Source organism: Eubalaena glacialis, chromosome 8, assembly GCF_028564815.1.
Source record: "Eubalaena glacialis isolate mEubGla1 chromosome 8, mEubGla1.1.hap2.+ XY, whole genome shotgun sequence".
Taxonomy (NCBI): Eukaryota; Metazoa; Chordata; class Mammalia; order Artiodactyla; family Balaenidae; genus Eubalaena; species Eubalaena glacialis.
In genome coordinates this window covers 115,176,363-115,190,070 of record NC_083723.1, presented here as the reverse complement: position 1 = coordinate 115,190,070, position 13,708 = coordinate 115,176,363, and the positions used below count along the sequence as shown (strand labels likewise).

General features: G+C 40.9%; 1 protein-coding gene across 2 annotated transcripts in view; it reads left to right on the top strand.

Moving 5' to 3' along the window:
- The window catches only part of MKRN1 (makorin ring finger protein 1), a 29,388-nt gene that overhangs the window by 7,809 nt on the left and 7,871 nt on the right, over nt 1-13,708 (top strand). The window lies entirely within an intron of this gene.

The following is a 13,708-nucleotide window of genomic DNA, read 5'->3' as shown; positions in this document are numbered from 1 at the left end:
GATAGTCCTTTTTTTTTTTTTTTTTGCCACGCCTCGCAGCTTGCAGGATCTTAGTTCCCTGACCAGGGATTGAACCCGGGCCATGGCAGTGAAAGCACCAAGTCCTAACCACTGGATCGCCAGGGAATTCCCTAAAGTAGTACTTTAAAAAGTGCTCATTAGAAATGTTAGCACACTGACAGATCTCTCTCTTGGAGGGAATGTATTACATTTAAAAAATGAGTTTATAATACAGTCCTAAGTTTAAATAGTGCCTGAGGAGCAACTTCTGGCAAACCTATGGATAGGGTATGGTGAAGGCGTGTTTGTTAATGGCATTTCCTCCTTTTTTTAAAAATTATTTATTTATTTATTTATTTATTTATGGCTGTGTTGGGTCTTCGTTGCTGTGCGAGGACTTTCTCTAGTTGCGGCAAGCGGGGGCCACTCTTCATCGCGGTGCGCGGGCCTCTCACTGTCGCGGCCTCTCTTGTTGCGGAGCACAGGCTCCAGACGCGCAGGCTCAGTAGCTGTGGCTCACGGGCCTAGTTGCTCCGCGGCATGTGGGATCTTCCCAGACCAGGGCTCGAACCCGTGTCCCCTGCATTGGCAGGCAGATTCTCAACCACTGTGCCACCAGGGAAGCCCAATGGCATGTCCTCTTAAAGACCAAGAATAAGGTTAATATTTGACCAGTTGGGACTAGTTTCAGTTGTTCTCTATTAGTATGAATTATGGGGAGAAAATGGGATCATAGGCATTTGGAACAGTGTATTAGGTTACTAGTTAAGAGGGCTTGTCATTCCAACTAAACTTTCATAAACCACTTGAGCTCGCAAGACTAAATTTTAAGCCAAGATTTACAGAAAATGCTTCAGAACAGTCTCTAGTATCTATCTCAGAACCGTGGAAACCAAGAGGGATTAGTTATTAAGTAACCTCTATCATTATTCATTGAATTGGTACCATAATCCTGTTAAATTGCAATTCAGCAGTAGTGGGTTCTGTGGGTTCTGCTAGCAATTGGGTAGAGCTTTTCTTCTCTTTTTCTTTTTGGCCGTACTGCGTAGCACATGGGATCTTAGTTCCCTGACCAGGGAACCAAACCCGCACCCCCTGCAGTGGAAGCGCCGAGTCCTAACCACTGGACCACCAGGGAAGTCCCAGTTAGAGCTTTTCTTTATCTTCTCAGTTTAGAAAATATCTTAAGTGTATTATCTGTTGATGTTAAACAAGTTACCCTGAAACTCAGCAGTTTGAAAACAGTAAACATTTATTATCTCATAGTTTCTGGAGTCTGGAATCTTGGAGTGGCTTAGCTGGGTGGGTGGTTCTAGCTTAGAGACTCTCGAGATTGCGGCCAAGATTTCAGCTAGGTCTGCCATCATCTGAAGTCTCAATGGGGGCCTGAGGACCACTTTGAAGGTGGCTCACTCACACATCTATTGGTGGGAGGCCTTAGTTCCTCGCCTTGTGGACATTTCCCTAGGGCTGCTTTAGTGTCCTCACACTAACTTGTCCCCAGAGTAAGTGATTCAAGAGAGACAGCAAGGACGAGACCACAATACCTTTTTATGACCTAGTCTCAGAAGTCACACACTGTCACTTCCACTATATTCTGTTTATGACAAGCGAGTCACTAAGTCCAGCCCACTTTCAAGGGGAAAGAAATTGGCCTCCACCTGTTGTGGGGGGGGGGGACGGTCAAAGAATTTCGGGCATATTTTATTTTATATTTTTTAAGGTTTTTTTTAAAAATTTATTTAAAAAATTTTTTTTTTGGCTGTGTTGGGTCTTCGTTGCTGTGTGGGCTTTCTCTAGTTGCAGTGAGCGGGGACTACTCTTTGTTGCGGTGCGCGGGCTTCTCTTGTTGTGGAGCACGGGCTCTAGGCACGTGGGCTTAAGTAGTTGTGGCATGATGGCTCAGTAGTTGTGGCATGAGGGCTCAGTAGTTGTGGCTCATGGGCTCTAGAGCTCAGGCTCAGTAGTTGTGGCACATGGGCTTAGTTGCTCCGTGGCATGTGGGATCTTCCCGGACCAGGGCTCTAACCTGTGTCGCCTGCATTGGCAGGCGTATTCTTAACCACTGCGCCACCAGGGAAGTCCCAGGCATATTTTAAATGATCACACTAGGTAAGATATTTTGACAGTGTCATAGCCAATTTTAGCATCCTATTATCAGAAAAGAATTGTGTCAACTATTGGGTTCAAAAGCTTAGAGTTCAAAAGACTAAGAAATTATTGACGGGTGGAATATTGATGTTAGGTTATCTCACATCTGTTTTACTTAGGAAATCTAGTAAGGGTAGAGAAGAAGGAAAAGATTCTTTCCATGTGACTGTAGGAAGGATCCCAGAAATGGAACCCCTGGTATCTGAGTTTAGTGGTCATTTTGCCCTCTGCTGATTTTTTTCATTGCAATATTGCTAGAAGGAAAAAACTGATACAATGACACTCAAAAAAAAAGCCCAAAACTAAAAAACCCAGATATGTCTTTTGTAGTCAGTCACAATATTAAAAAGGGCAATAGGTGTCAGAAATCCATCCTACTGTGAATGAGCGATTCTTTGAGCGATTCTTTGTAGTAGGATGGTCTCTGCAAGATTTTTTTTAAAAAAATCTTTATTGGAGTATAATTGCTTCACAATACTGTGTTAGTTTCTGTTGCACAACAAAGAGAATCAGCCATATGTATACACATGTCCCCATATCCCCTCCCTCTTGAGCCTCCCTCCCACCCTCCCTATCCCACCCCTCTAGGTCATCACAAAGCACCAAGCAGATCTCCCTGTGCTATGCTGCTGCTTCCCACCAGCCAACTGTTTTACATTCGGTAGTGTATATATGTTGATGCTACTCTCACTTCGCCCCAGCTTCCCCCTCCCACCCCATGTCCTCAAGTCCATTCTCTATGTCTACCTCTTTATTCCTGCCCTGCAACTAGGTTCATCAGTACCTTTTTTTTTTTTTTTTTTTTTTTTTAAGATTCCATATATATGCGTTAGCATACGGTATTTGTGTTTCTCTTTCTGACTTACTTCACTCTGTATGACACACTCTAGGTCCATCCACCTCACTACAAATAACTCAATTTTGTTTCTTTTTATGGCTGAGTAATATTCCATTGTATGTATGTGCCACATCTTTATCCATTTTCTGTAGGTGAACAGTTAGGTTGGTTCCATGTCCTGGCTATTGTGAATAGTGCTGCAATGAACATTGTGGCACATGTCTCTTTTTGAATTATGGTTTTCTCAGGGTATAAGCCCAGTAGTGGGATTGCTGGGTCATATGGTAGTTCCAGTTTTAGTTTTTAAAGGAACCTCCATACTGTTCTCCTTAGTGGTTGTATCAATTTACATTCCCACCAATAGTGCAGGAGGGTTCCCTTTTCACCACACCCTTTCCAGCATTTATTGTTTCTAAATTTTTTGATAATGGCCATTCTGACCATTGTGAGGTGATACCTCATTGTAGTTTTGATTTGCATTTCTCTAATAATTAGTGATGTTGAGCATCTTTTCATGTGCCTCTTGGCCATCTGTATGTCTTCCTTGGTGAAATGTCTATTTAGGTCTTCGGCCCATTTTTTAACTGGATTGTTTGTTTTTTTGATATTGAGCTGTTTGTATATTTTGGAGATTCATCCTTTGTTGTTTCATTTGCAAATATTTTCTCCCATTCTGAGGGTTGTCTTTTTGTCTTGTTTATGGTTTACTTTGCTCTGCAAAGTTTTTAAGTTTAATTAAGTCCCATTTGTTTATTTTTGGTTTTATTTCCGGTACTCTAGGAGGTGGGTCAAAAAAGATCTTGCTGTGGTTTATGTCAAAGAGTGTTTTTCCTATGTTTTCCTCTAAGAGTTTTATAGTGTCTGGTCTTATATTTAAGTCTTTAATCCATTTGGAGTTTATTTTTGTGTATGGTGTTAGGTAGTGTTCTAATTTCATTCTTTCGCATGTAGCTGTCCAGTTTTCCCAGCACCACTTATTGAAGAGGCCGTCTTTTCTCCATTGTATGTTCTTGCCTCCTTTGTTGTAAATTAGGTGTCCATGTGTGCGTGGGTTTATCTCTGGGCATTCTGTCTTGTACCATTGATCTATATTTCTGTTTTTGTGCCAGTACCATACTGTCTTGATTACTGTAGCTTTGTGGTATAGTTTGAAGTCGGGGAGCCTTATTCCTCCAGCTCCATTTTTCTTTCTCAAGACTGCTTTGGCTATTTGGGGTCCTTTGTGTTTCCATATGAATTGTAAAATTTTTTGTTCTAATTCTGTGAAGAATGCCATTGGTAGTTTGATAGGGATTGCATTGAATCTGTAGATTGCTTTGGCTAGTATAGTCATTTTCACAATATTGATTCTTCCAATCCAAGAACATGGTATATTTCTCCATCTCTTTATGTCATCTTAGATTTCTTTCATCAGTATTTTATAGTTTTCTGAGTACAGGTCTTTCTCCTCCTTAGGCAGGTTTATTCCTAGGTATTTTATTCTTTTTGTTGCAGTGGTAAATGGGAGTGTTTCCGTAATTTCTCTTTCTGATTTTTCATTGTTGGTGTATAGGAATGCCAGAGATTTCTGTGCATTAATTTTGTATCCTGCAACCTTACCAAATTCATTGATTAGTTCTAGTAGTTTTCTGGTGGCATCTTTAGGATTCTCTACGTATAGTATCATGTCATCAGCAAACAGTGACAGTTTTATTTCTTCTTTTCCAATTTGTATTCCTTTTATTTCTTTTTCTTCTCTGATTGCCATGGCTAGGACTTCCAAAACTATGTTGAATAAGAATGGCGAGAGTGGACATCCTTGTCTTGTTCCTGATCTTAGAGGAAATGCTTTCAGTTTTTCACCATTGAGTATGATGCTTGCTGTGGGTTTGTCATATGTGTCTTTTATTATGTTGAGGTAGGTTCCCTCTTTGCCCATTTTCTGGAGAGTTTTTATCATAAATGGGTGTTGAATTTTGTCAAAAGCTTTTTCTGCATCTATTGAGATGATCATATGGTTTTTCTTCTTCAATTTGTTAATATGGTGTATCACATTGATTGATTTGCGTATATTGAAGAATCTTTGCATCCCTGGGATAAATCCCACTTGATCATGGTGTATGATCCTTTTAATGTGTTGTTGGATTCAGTTTTCTAGTATTTTCTTCAGGATTTTTGCATCTATGTTCATCAGTGATATTGGTCTATAATTTTCTTTTTTTGTGATATCTTTTTCTGGTTTTGGTATCAGGGTAAAGGTGGCTTCGTAGAAGGAATTTGGGAGTGTTTCTCCCTCTGCAGCTTTTTGGAAGAGTTTGAGAAGGATCGGTGTTAGCTCTTCTACAAGTTTGATAGAATTCGCCTGTGAAGCCATCTGGTCCTGGACTTTTGTTTGTTAGAAGATTTTTAATTATGGTTTCAATTTCATTACTTGTGATAGATCTGTTTATATTTTCTGATTCTTCCTGGTTCAGTCTTGGAAAATTGTACCTTTCCAAGAATTTGTCCATTTCTTCGTGGTTGTCCATTTTATTGGCATATAGTTGTTTGTAGTAGTCTCTTATAATCCTTTATATTTCTGCAGTGTCAGTTGTGATTTCTCCTTTTTCATTTCTAATTTTATTGATTTGTGTCCTCTCCCTTTTTTTTCTTGATGAGTCTGGCTAAGGGTTTATCAATTTTGTTTATCTTCTCAAAGAACCAGCTTTTGGTTTCATTGATCTTTGCCATTGTTTTCTTCGTTTGTTTCATTTATTTCTTCTCTGATCTTTATGATTTCTTTCCTTTTACTGACTTTGGGTTTTCTTCTTCTTTCTCTGGTTGTTTTAAGTATAGGGTTAGATTGTTTATTTGAGATTTTTCTTGTTTTTTGAGGTGAGATTGAATTGCTGCAGATTTCCCTCTTAGAACTGCTTTTGCTGCGTCCCATAGGTTTAGGGTCGTGGTGTTTTCGTTGTCATTTGTTTCTATGTATTTTTTTATTTCTTCTTTGATTTCTTCAGTGATCTCTTGGTTATTTAGTAGCGCACTGTTTAGCCTCCATGTATTTTTGTTTTTTACAGTTTTTTTCCTGTAATTGACTTCCAATCTCATAGCGTTGTGGTCAGAAAAGATGCTTGATATGATTTCAGTTTTCTTAAATTTTCCGAGGTTTGATTTGTGACCCAAGATGTGATCTATCCTGGAGAATGTTCCATGTGCATTTGAGAAGAAAGTATATTCTGCCACTTTTGGGTGGATAAATATCAATTAGATCTGTCTGGTCTGTCGTGTCATTTAAAGCTTGTGTTTCCTTATTTATTTTCTGTTTGGATAATCTGTCCATTGGTGTAAGTGGGGTGCTAAAGTCCCCTACTATTATTGTGTTACTGTCGATTTCTTCTTTCATCGTTGTTCACAGTTGCCTTATATATTGAGGTGCTCCTATGTTGGGTGCATAAACATTTATCATTGTTACATCTTCTTGGATTGATCCCTTGATCATTATGTGGTGTCCCTCCTTATGTCTTGTAACAGTCTTTATTTTAAAGTCTGTTTTATCTGATACAAGTATTGCTACTCCAGCTTTCTTTTGATTTGCATTTGCATGGAATATCTTTTTCCATCCCTTCACTTTCAGTCTGTATGTGTCCCTAGGTCTGAAGTGGGTCTCTTGTAGATAGCATATATATGGGTCTTGTTTTTGTGTCCATTCAGCCAGTCTGTGTTTTTTGGTTGGGGCATTTAATCCATTCACATTCAAGGTTATTATTGATATGTATGTTCGTATTACCATTTTCTTAATCATTTTGGGCTTGCTTTTGTGGGTCTTTTTTTGCTCTTGTGTTTCCCGATTAGAGAAGTTTCTTTAGCATTTGTTGTAAAGCTGGTTTGGTGGTGCTGAATTCTTTTAGCTTTTGCTTGTCTGAAAAGCTTTTGACTTCTCCATCAAATCTAAATGAGATCCTTGCTGGTTAGAGTTATCTTGGTTGTAGGTTTTTCTCTTTCATCACTTTAAGTATATCCTGCCACTCCCTTTTGGCCTGAAGAGTCTCAGCTGAAAAATCAGCTGATAACCTTATGGGGATTCCTTTGTATGTTATTTTTTGTTTTCCCTTGCTGCTTTTAATATTTTTCTTTGAATTTAATTTTTGGTAGTTTGATTAATATGTGTTCTGGTGTGTTCTTCCTAGGATTTATCCTGTATGGCACTCTCTGTGCTTCCTGGACTTGGGTGATATTTCCTTTCTCATGTTAGGGAAGTTTTCAACTATAATCCCTTCAAATATTTTCTTAGACCCTTTCTCTTTCTCTTCTTCTTTTGGGACCCCTATAATTTGAATGTTGGTGCTTTTAGTGTTGTCCCAGAGGTCTCTGAGATTGTCTTCAATTCTTTTCATTCTTTTTTCTTTATTCTGCTCCTCGGAAGTTATTTCCACCATTTTGTCTTCCAGCTCACTTATTCGTTTTTCTGCCTCAGTTATGTTATTGATTCCTTCTAGTGTATTTTTCATTTCAGTGATTGTGTTGTTCATCTCTGTTTGTTCTTTAGTTCTTCTAGATCTTTGTTAAAACATTTCTTGTATTTTCTCAGTCCATGCCTCCATTCTACTTCCAAGATTCTGGATCATCTTTACTGCCATTACTGTGAATTCTTTTTCAGGTAGATTGCCTATTTCCTCTTCATTTATTTGGTCTTGTAGGTTTTTACCTTGCTCCTTCATCTGTGATATATTTCTTTTGCTGTCTCTCTCTCTCTCCCTTTTTTTTTTTTTTTTTTTTGAGTGGGATTATGTTCCTGTCTTACTGGTTGTTTGGCCTGAGGCTTCCAACGCTGGGGTTTGTAGGCTATTGGGTAGAGCTGGGTTTTGTTGCTGAGATGAGAGACTCCGTGAGGCCTCACTCTGATGAATATTCCCTGGGGTTTGAGGTTCTCTGTTCGGAACTCCCACCACCGGAGCTTCGGCCCGACTCCGGGCTTGTGAACCAAGATGCCGCAAGCTGCCTGGGGTGACAAAAAAAAGAAAAATAACCAATAATATAGTAAACAATAAAATTATGCTAGGAAACTAACAGATATTTTAGGAAGAATATAAAAATAAAAATATAGATGAGTCAACAACCAGAAGGTGCATCAGTACCACAGTAGTAAAAAAAAAAAGAGGAGGAGGGAAATGAAAAAGGGCGGAGGAGGGGAGAAAGGCCTTGGCTGTGGAGAGTGGGGCCTAAGCAAGGGCAAGGTTTGGGCAGTGGGCGGGGCCAGTGCTCAGTACCCACAGGGCTGGAAAAGGCCTTGGGGACTGTGGGGGGTGGGGCTTAGGCTCAAGGAGCAGAGGTTGGTCTCAGAGGGTGGGGGACCTCACCTGGGAGCCCAGCAGGCTTCCTGGGCTCGAGTGGGCGGGGCAAACGCCCTCCTCTCCTCTCCAGCTCCTCCTGGATGGCTCCTCCCGCCTGCCTCTCCTGATCTCCCCGCCCTCAGGGGCACCGATCCTGTCTCGCCTCCTTTTCTCCCGCCGTCAGTCTCCCTACGTCCTACCGGTTCACTTTGGGGTTCCTCCTGTCTCCTTGGGTGTCAGAGTCCACCACCAGCGGCCAGCAGGTGCCCTAGTTGTGGAGAGACGCTAACTCCGTGTCTTCCCACACTGCCATCTTGACTCCACCTCCTCTGCAGGATTTTTAAACCAACTTAATTCCTTGACTAGGCAGTCAGTTGAAAATCCTTGTAAACTATAGGGAGAGAGGAATTGAATGTAGGCGAGAGTGGACACGGGGCTGTAAGGTGCGCAGCAGAGAGATGTGGAGAATAATATACTGTGTGATAGATTGTGGAAAAGTATGGTTGTTAACAGGTGAGCCTCTTATTTCAGAAGAGATACTCATATGATTGGACCATAGAGGTGAAATGACTGGGAAATAAGGGGGTAAATTGAAGAAATCTGAGCTAAGGCCTAGGTTCCATGTGTTAATCAGCTTAGTTTTCAGATAGCTTTGCCAGCCCCAAATGGCATTCCATGTTCTCCTTGGGAGTAAGTATAGAAGCCCATCTTCCGCATAATCCTGTATTCAGAGTGGGCTTCCTTGTGGGAGACCAAGGTTGAAGGCCAGGGAGTAAGGTAGGTGCCCTGTTTCGGTGAGGCTCTGATACTTAGGTGGATGCAAGTCACCTAACAAACTGCTTTTTTCTTTTTAGTTTTCTCTTTAATAAGGGTACACAGCTCCCTTTTTGGGGAATGATCCTGATTTGAGCTGAGGTTAGTGCTCTTAGGGTAAAGTGAAAGGAGTTAGGGAAACCTACATCCCAATAGTCTACCTGAAAGGAAAGTTTGGTGATAATTGTTTGGGACAGGCTGATATAGGTGATTATTAAGAGCTTGATTATAGACTAGCTAAGGAAGGAATCTCATGGAACGGCTTGTTCCAAGATTGTTTGTTTCCTCATTAAAATTGTACTTGGGGGCTTAAGCCTACTTGTCACTCTTACTATGTAGAGATCTTTTTATACAACTTGGCCAATGCCCAGGGATTTTGAGTAATTTAACTCCTCATGAAGGGAATAGTTTATAATGAAAGATGATATCCTAGTTCCAACAGGTCAGAAGTGTTGCTGCATCTGTGTTGCAGAAGTGTTGCTGTATCCGTGTTGCAGAAGTATTGCTGCATCCGTGTTGCATAACGGGGGTGCTGTTATTTAGTGATGCTGGTTCTTTGTTGCTCAGGACTGTTGCAGGAGATCTAGCATCCTTTGCCCCCACTGAGTAAGTGCCATTAGAACTCCTAGTCATTGTTTCTGAACACCCACTTGGGAAAGGGACAGGACTGCCTTGGTTGACAACCATTGTTTATGGTAGGTCTTGTTTCCTTTGGAGTGACCGTGAGGCATGCGGGATCTTAGTTTCCTGACCAGGGATTGAACCCATGCTCCCTGCAGTGGAAGCTCGGAGTCCTGACCACTGGACTACCAGGGAATTCCCCTTTGGAGGGATTTTTTTTTTGCCCTATAGACCTACCACATCCCATAAGTTAAAATCTTTAAAGGCAGATATCAAAGCTCAGAATGATTGGGGGTGGGGAGTTGCAAGCCAACCACAGGGAGAAATGTCTGTCTTTTGTGTAGAGGTAGAAGAAAAATGGATTAAACTTCCTTAGATAGAAACTGATACTGTATCAAAGTATTCTTTGCAAGATGTGAAAGAAAAACTCAATAATAGTTTCAATGTTGCCTCAGTATTAACTTACCTCTTAACACTGTGGCTTAAAGGATCAGCAATTCTGTGTTAATTTCTTAAAGAATTAATAACTTTACAAAGCCACTGTCATGGACTGTGAATCCAGTAGATGTGAGAATTCTCTTTAACGCGGCCTGGCAGACTTTCAGTATGGGGCCAGAGAATTAATATTTGTGGCTGGGCAGGCCATACAGTTTCTTGTAGCACAAAAACAGCCCTAGATAAATACATAAGCTAATAGATGTGGCTGTGTTCCAATGAAACTTTATTTTGGGACACTGAAATTTTATTTAATTAATTAGTTAATTAATTTAAACATTTCTGAGAGAGAGTTTATTTTATTTATTTTTTTCTATTTTATTTTTGGCCGTGCTGTGTGGCATGCGGGATCTTAGTTCCCCGACCAGGGATCAAACCCATGCCCCCTGCATTGGGAGTGCAGAGTCTTAACCACTGGACCCCCCCCCCCCCCGCCCCGGGAAGTCCTTGAAATTTTAATTTCAGTTACTTTTCATGTGATAAAATGATCTTTTTTCCAACTATTTAAAAATGCCAAAACCGTTCCTAGCTCCCGTTGGGTTTGGCTTGAGGGCCGTAGGTGGCCGGTCCCTGTTCTACGAAGAGCTCCATGCTTCACTGAACCATTAGTTTTTAGTAAACTCCTTTCAAAGTGGGAGTGTTGCTTTTGCCTTTGTCTTTTTCTTTCTTGCTTTAATCTTTCTTATTTGTACTCTACCTTTCCTAGTGCTTACTCACAAATTTTTACTTCAGAAGCGTATTTTATATAGATATATTCTGCACTATTTACAGATGTGAACTTTCTTGCTAATATTCTGTGCTTTCAAAAATTTTACTTATATCTTATTGATTCCTTGATAAATTTTCCTTAAAACCAAAATGTACTCCTTTCAAAAACTTTGTAGTATTTGCAATTTGATAGATGGTGATAAGCATTTGAGTCCTATCTTTTAAGTAGCTTTCTGAGTCATTTACCCTGAAATTCTTTTTTTTTTTTTTTAAAGATGGCTCTTAGCTTTTTTAAAAAATTAATTAATTAATTATTTTACTTATGGCTGTGTTGTATCTTCGTTTCTGTGCGAGGGCTTTCTCTAGTTGTGGCAAGGGGGTGCCGCTCTTCATCGCGGTGCGCGGGCCTCTCACTATTGTGGCCTCTCTTGCAGAGCACAGGCTCCAGACGCGCAGGCTCAGTAATTGTGGCTCACGGGCCCAGTTGCTCCGCGGCATGTGGGATCTTCCCAGACCAGGGCTCGAACCTGTGTCCCCTGCATTGGCAGGCGGATTCTTAACCACTGCGCCACCAGGGAAGCCCCTGCCCTGAAATTTTTGAGATGAATATGGCAAAGGAGAAAGAAAGAGAACTAAAATATGGGTGTAATATCTATTTCTTAGACCCTTTATGTATCTTAACATTTAGTTTTATTTAATCCTTTAAAACTTTCCCGAAGCCCTGAAGGCTTTCTCTATTGGTGAAGCTGGCATTTTAAATTCAAGCCTGTCTTAATTCTGAAACCCGGGTTCTTTTCTAACTTAAAGGCTGTGAAAGCAGTTAAAATGTGAGGATCTGGGGATAGATTTCTAAGGTTCCTTAAGGCTCTGAAACAAACTTCAGAGCAGTGCTGTTTAATAGAACTTTGTGCGATAGTGTGAATGCCCAAAAAGGTGACCCCTAGCTACGTGTGACTACTTATGGAACACTTGAAAACGTAGCTAGTGCCAGGACCAAGGAACTGAGTTTTAAATGTTATTTAAGTATAAATAGCTAGATATGGCTAATGGCTGCTCTCTTGTACAGGGCGGCTTTGGAGTCACATTAGACCTAGAGCACTACTTACACGTCATCTATAAAATGAAAGAATACTTTCTCATAGTTTTTTGATGATGAAGTGAGGTGGTACAAGTGAAAGAGCATATTTCCGATCTTCAGCTGGCGTAATTCCCGTCTGGGGGATAAATGCACTGGGTTTTGTAGCTGATATCAGGATACTCAAATTACTTGTACTGCAAAGCAGAGTAGGTTACCTAATGCTTACGAGTAGGAATAGGAAGATTTGAGATAATATAAGGATAAAGACCAGCTCAGCAAATGTTTGCCATAAGCTAAAGGACAGTCTTTAGTTAAAGTTTTACCTCTTCTTCAGATGTAAACACAGACACCTATAACACAGATGACCCATGGTCAGTACTGCCCAGTTAACTAATTAATTACAACTGCTAGATACATACTATATGTTATAACACAGTTTATGTACTGCATTCATAATTTATTGTGTCTGGGTGAATCTCTCAGCATAAAATGCTCAAAGAATTGTGAGGATTTTCTCAGGCAGCGAGGTGCTTCTTAAAGGAAATAAACATTTTTTTTCTGTATTTGGGGATAAGGTTCAATGATAATTTTACATATGAAAAGCAATCAGGAGATGTGTAGGGTAAGAATTCAGAAAAGAAAATTAGGTGAATGGATGGATGTGTGAAAAGAAAATACATACTGCATATTTTGTAAATACTATCTCTGCGTTTTAATATTGGGAGAATTTTGTGTGTTGGTAAAATGTTTCACATGTTTACTTGTTGAATTTGAGTGTCAGCCTTGCTTTCTTAATCAGTGTTAATTTTGGCTGCACAATCTCTTTAGCAGACTTGCCATGGGAACAGTAGTCAACTGTCTGAAACTCCTAATTAGAGTGGAATTTGAAGGGTAATAGATGTTCTACAGCATGGGTGGGTGAACTATACGGCCTGTAGGGCAAACCTGACCAAAGGCTGTTTTTGTAAAGTTTTACTGGAGCACAGCACGCATCGTCATTTAGATAATGCCTATGGCTGCTTTTTTTTTTTTTTTTTAATTTATTTATTTATTTGTGGCTGCGTTGGGTCTTCGTTGCTGCGCGCGGGCTTTCTCTAGTTGCGGCGAGCGGGGGCTACTCTTTGTTGCGGTGCACAAGCGTCTCACTGCGGTGGCTTCTCTTGTTGCAGAGCACGGGCTCTAGGCGCGTGGGCTTCAGTAGTTGTGGCACGCAGGCTCAGTAGTTGTGACTCATGGGCTCTAGAGCGCAGGCTCAGTAGTTGTGGCGCACGGGCTTAGTTGCTCCACGGCATGTGGGATCTTCCCGGACCAGGGCTTGAACCCATGTTCCCTGCATTGGCAGGCGGATTCTTAACCACTGCGCCACCAGGGAAGCCCCCTATGGCTGCTTTTGAAGCACAGCTGCAGAGTTGAATAGTTGTAACATGGGCAGTATGACCTGCAGAGCCCCGAATCTGTGTATTTGACTCTTTAAGTTTGCTGAGCCGTGGTTTGTGGCCTTGCTGCTCACACTGGTCCCTGGAGCAGCACACTGGCATGTGTGAGGGCTGGTTAGACTCGCAAAACTCTGGGCTGCACCCAGACTTAGAAATTAGGTATCTGCCTTTTAACAGTTTTCCACGTGATTCATAGGCACAGTAGTTTGAAAAGAACCCAAGGACAGGATGGGGAATACATTCCATCTAGAGGCTCCTGGTTAGACAGTGACTG